Genomic DNA, 6,000 nt, shown 5'->3' on the forward strand with positions numbered 1-6,000 from the left:
TGCACTCCCCAAAAGTGCCGCCCCTCCCAGACCTCTTTTGTAAGAGCTTCTCTTGTCTCCTCGTTTGAGCTCTGACCTACCTAGGGACACCGAGCATCATTCTTGACTGTGTAAGAGCCAGAGCAGTCGCCTTCAGTCATTTCACAAACTACCTCTGAATCAGGTTTCAGTGATTCAAGTAGAAGGAAGCCAGATTTATGGAGTTAAGAAACATTAAATCCTTATTTTCCTGGGGTCGAGTGGCCTTCCTGCTGCCAGCCAAAAAAAAAAAAAAAAAAGAGAGAGAGAGAGAGATTCTCATTCTCTAAGGCTGTATTTGAAAGCTCAGGCTTCCCAGATGCAGGAAATACAGACAACAAAAATGTCAACATTCTCAGAACACAAGGAGAGCACAATCAGCATTCATCCAGGGTCCAACTCACTCTGAACATGCCGGATTCCCAGGCCCGAGAGCAACATCTGGCATCAGACAGAAAGGCTCAGGTAAGGAGATCATCGGAGGAGGGGCATTTGTTCAATCATGTGTTCATTCACTCCACCAACATGTATTTTGGCAAGTTAGTAAAGGATTGCTACAAACAGCCAAACTCTCCATCTACTACAGCCAGCCCAGAAGTTGCATTAAGCTGGCTGAGGGTTAATGTCGTTGGACCGACAAGGCATAAGCTACGGCTGGGGGAGGGGACAAGAGGAAGGCAAGTCTGTGCAGGCAGCGCGGCAGACCCAGAACCCGGTGGTGTAGCCAGGAAGAATCAGGAATGCAAACAAGGCTGGCTGCTTCCCGTATTTCTCACCCAGGACCTACACACTTCTTAGCACATATGCAAACCAGATCACCTAAAAGAAGGCAAATAAGATCTGAAACATGTGGGCTGCAGAAGAAAAGATTAAGGGGCAGCAAGTTAAGCAAGTTTTAGCAGCTCTGAAAGCACTCTGGGCTTTGGAAGTTACAGACATTGTCTTCCTCTATCCCACGGCCTCTAAACCAACACCCCAGGGTTTCTCAAAATCTGATATAATCCATTCAAGGGATCCAAAAAGATCAACAGGTTCATATGACAGCAAGTCGGGCCCGCTGACAAATCATGCCTGCTAAAATATCCTAAGCTCCATGCTTAGACTGCCCATCTAGACTCGAAAAAAAATTTTTCTAGGAAAAAAAAAAAAAAAATATATATATATATATATATATATATATATATATATATCTTTTCTCAAGTGGCCAAACAGAGAGATTTAAAAACAAACCCAACTTCTAAAACTTATTTCTTAGATTTACCAGGCCAGATAGAATGACTTTCACCGGGTTGTCTTATCCTAGGCTGGAAAATTGGCATTTTTCAGGTAGATTAGAATTCAAAAATTTCCCCATGTTCTAGAAATGGCAAAAAAAAACCAAAAACAAAAACAAAAAAACAACCTTACAGCCCTAGGTCTTATTAATATACATAAGTGAATGCAAACAAAGGTCCCTTCAGATTAAGCTAACTAGGGTGGGGACTGATTCTGCCATATACCCGGTGTTGGTCAAATGGAAAGGCCATGTGACTTGTGCTCAGAGAGATCTGAGTTGCAATCACAGACCTACCAAGCATTTAATACCTACCAGTGAGCGAGCCCGAGGGTAAGGGAGGGCGTACTGAGTAACTTCTCTAAACTCTCCCCTTCCTCAGGTTTGTATTCCCTCCTTCTTTCTGTCTAAGGAGGGGTATTCTTAAATACACCCATTCATGGTTATACAGATTTCCTCCCCCATCTGCCCCGTTCCTTCTTCCATCTCTCAGTGCATACTTGGAGCCAAGATTCAAGAAACTGTAAGAAAATGAGTTCGAGCAATCAGGCTTCAAGTCCCAGAGGGAATCCTGCAATCCACAGCAACCTCCAGAAGCCAGTCTGCCCTGCATGCACTCACGGACAATGCAACGTGGCAAGGGGTGGCCCCATACAATAGCTACGCTTTCACCCTGTTCTCTGCTGCCTTTCCAATACCCCCTGGGGCATGACCCTTCCAGCACCTTCCTGCATTGGTGGGGGGCGGGGTGGCTTCTCGGGGCCCTCCTTGCTCTTTTCCCATCCCCCGGAACAGAAGCAACCCCAGGGAGCCATTCAGAAGCCTGGCACCCCTGAGATGCTGTCTCCCTGCAGAGAACCCGCTTTCGGCCTCCAGCCTGGCCCGGAGGTCAGGAGAACAGGGATTGCTGAGTCACCTCGTAAATTGCTTCAGATGAGTTTTTCTTTCCCGTTAACATACCACGGCCGGAGGAGGCGGCCAGGGGAAAGAGATGGAGCCGAGAGAGACAAGGTGGAGAGGAAAGGACTCGAGGGAGCTGGCGGGAGAGAGGGAGGATGAAGGGGTAGGATTTAGCTGTCTGCTCAGCTACGGCAATCCGTTTCAACCGTAATCATACAATAATGCAGAGGGAGAAGAGCAGACATGACAGAAGGGATAAAGTGGAAATGAATCCTCATTACCTCGCTGAAGAGAGGGCCACAGCTGCTGCCTCCGCTTCCCTGCTCGGCAAGGGGGCATTTCATCCCAGCGCTCATCGTGTGGGTCTGGGCAAAGAGGGTAGAAGGGAAAAACATGCCTCGTTCGGCGGCAGAGCAGTGAGCTTGGCCGTGGGGTGACTGGGAATCTCAGAAGGGCTCAGAGATTTACGTCTTCCCTCTGCTCATCTCCTAGAGCTCCCACCTTCCGGCTGTGGGGAAAAGTGCCTTGGCCCACCCAGCCCAATCATTTAAGCACTTGGACCTTTATCTGGCTCTCAGTTCTCCAGCGGGAGCGCACATACTCTCCAAAAACAGGAGTGTGCATGGGCTGTGCGCGGTGGAGGGGATGGAGTGAAGACATCGACACGGTTGAGTGTGGGTCCGGAGCTGGGGGCAACGGTGAAGAACAGGTTGCCCATGTTGTCATGGGCAACCTAGACAACCTCCTTGATGTCTTACACCCTGGAGTCCCCAGCAGAGTTTAGGGAAAGATGGAGTTTGCTTCCAGCACCAGAAACTCCTTAGCTTGTCATTCAAAGACCCTCCATTAACTGGTCCCAAGCCGTTGTACTCAATTCTTGAAGCTCTCTACGGGATTCCAGCTTTATTTGACCGCTCACCATTTCTAGAACATGGCATCTACTTCCCACACAGGTCGGCTTGCATGCTCTCCTCTGTCTTCTGCCCTTTTCCTTAGCTTTGATTGTTGGTGTCCTACCATCCATAAAGACCCAGCTCCTGTGGTTGGAAATAACTCCTTTCTTACATAAATCTCCTTGGTAACTTATTTCTATTGCTCAGTTAATGCTTTCCTTTCCATGTTGGATGTAGTTCCTTATACAGGTCCTAACTGAACCAGAAGACCTTATAAAAGAACATTTTTGTCTGGCCTGGTAACTTAATATCTACGCATACAGTAGGTGCTCAATATCTTTCACGACTGTCTGCTTCATATTTAATGAGCGAAAAAGAGAAGAGACAGGTGAATGCCTTTCCCCATAGCCAATCCTTTGGATTTCTTCCCATCCCTTCTCCAGCCCTCTGTGGATCATTGGAATGTCAGCTGTTGCTGATTCCAGACTTGATGACAGACCAGGCCTGAGGCCTTTCCAGTTCTAGCTGGTGTGTCCTTCCAGGATCTCCTGGATGAAGCAAGTGCTGGCGGCAGCACGAGTATCCTGACACCCATTATCATATCTTAAGCGGGACAGTGGCCTCTGTTTGTGAATGTACATTGTAACCATCTTATTCTCTAAAGAAGTGGCCTTCTTCCCACTGACCCTGACCCCTTTGGGTCCTTATTATCAGGCAAGGCATCTCCCCTCCCCACATCAACACTTACTCAACCTTATATGAGGGCCACCTCCCATGTGGAATAACAAGTATGGAATAAAATCAGGATGCCATTGTGACCTTTTGGAGGCATCCAGTACAGAACACTTACCTAGCAGTTGTCAAAATCTCTTCGGATGGAGACAAGAAAGTCCTCCCGCATGTGCATTGACATACTTCCTAACACATTGTTATGAACATGGGGTTCATGACCAGCTGGCAGCGCTGTGGTTTTTAGGGGGTGCCTAGGCAAGAAATTGAACACCATTGAATCATAAATCATGAAATTTACTTTCCTTTGAGTTGCCTTTTTATTGTCCTGACTCAGTTTGGTGCTAGTTCTTAACCAACCTGGGACACTTAGAAATATTATTGCCTTTTAACAAAAAGAGAGTGAGCCTGAGGCCTGCTGCCTTTAAGATAAGCACTATGTAGCCAGAATTAAATACTAATGGCTTGATGTCATAGGGTTGGTATGACCTTTGGTTAACAGATGATTTGGGCATTCTACTTCTGGGCTAATGATAATAATAGGCGAATAGTTCTTCATTATTTGACCTACGCAAGGCACCATTGTGTTTACCATGTTCTGATCTCAGCCCCATGGCAGCTCCATGAGTTGGGTGCTGCTGTTACTTCCTTTTACAGATGAGGAAACTGAGGCAGAGAGTTAGAATAAGTCATGTGAGATCACACAGCTAGTATGTGGTGGAGATGAATTTAGTATGCACTCTTAATCACTCTGCTGTTGTTATGATATAAAATACCTACTTGGAACAAGTTTATTTCAGTAAAAAAGAAGTTAAAGCAAATTAAATATTAAATAAATATTAAATAGTAATAAAAGGTCCTGAAGGGGGAACCTAAATACCAGGATTTTAGAAAGCTTGGAATTAGAGTTGCTTGGTCGTGGTCCACATGGAGCCTCTTTTCTGGCATTTAACACCCAGATGAAAGAGGGGATTGATAAAAGAGGGGGTGACCAGTTATCCAGACCTCTATTACAAGTCACATTGGATTAAATGGCCTTTCTGAGCCCTGTGTGGAGTAGTGGAAGCTTGTGGGTTTTGAAGCAAACCAAACTTGGCGATAAGTCCTAATTTTTCTCATGTAGACATTTTGTAGTATTCTTCATCTTTACTGATTTCTATTTTCCAATCTGCAAATATGAAAAAAAAAAAAATCCTGCATCAGAGAGTTGTAGTGGTGAAACAGGAAAAGTATACAAAACCACCAGGAGAAAGCTTGGCTAAAACTAGATCTCTAATATTTCTTCCCACCTCCATGATTTATTATTATTATTATTTTTAAAGATTTCATTTGTTTATTTGAAAGAGAAGGAGAGAGGGAGTGCACCCAAGCGGGGGAGGAAGAGGGAGAGTAGACTCCGTACTGAGTGTGGAGCTTGACGCAGGGCTCTGTCCTAGACCCTGAGATCATGACCTGAGTGGAAACTGAGAGGGGGACCCTTAACTGACTGAGCCACCCAGACATCCCCCTTCCATGTTTTCTTATTGTGACAGATGCCAAGAGGTACAAAGAGTTACTGGTATGGCCAGACTCACAGTGGGAGTAAGCTTTCTGAATTGGGAACTTAAAATATGTGTGAATATAGCTAATTAAAATCTGAAACTTCTTCTTTTTTAAAAAGGTTTCCTAAATGTATTCATGACAGACAGAGAGAGAGAGAGGGAGTGAGAGAGAGGCAGAGGGAGAATGCAGGACTCATCCTAGGACCCTTGGGCCATAACCTGAGCTGAAGGCAGACGCTGAACAGACTCAGTCACATAGGCGCCCCAGTCTTGAATTTCTAATAAAATACTAGGTTCTTCCCAAACCCCACCCCAGTTCCTACAGGAGACTTGAAGTTTATTTGGCAAGAGGATTTGGGTTGGGAACCTGAAGGTTGAAGATATGCAAGTCATGTTCCTTACAGAACACCTCCACATGAAGACCACACAGACCCTGCAGGGAGAGAATGGGGGAGACTCAAAGAGTCTGCTGGCAAAATGTGAAAGTATTTTCTTTCATCATCTCAAGAGCTTCCTTGTTATTCCCTCTCTTTCTCTTCTCACAAAGCCAGTTTATAAGAATTGATCTTGTATCATTTCGGTAAATATTGAACAATTTAAAAAACGAAGTGTCTTATTGCTGAGAAAACTAGAAAGAGTGTCTGTT

Source organism: Mustela putorius, unplaced genomic scaffold, assembly GCF_011764305.1.
Source record: "Mustela putorius furo isolate JIRA1106 unplaced genomic scaffold, ASM1176430v1.1 tig00003875_pilon_pilon_pilon, whole genome shotgun sequence".
In the NCBI taxonomy this organism is placed as follows: domain Eukaryota; kingdom Metazoa; phylum Chordata; class Mammalia; order Carnivora; family Mustelidae; genus Mustela; species Mustela putorius.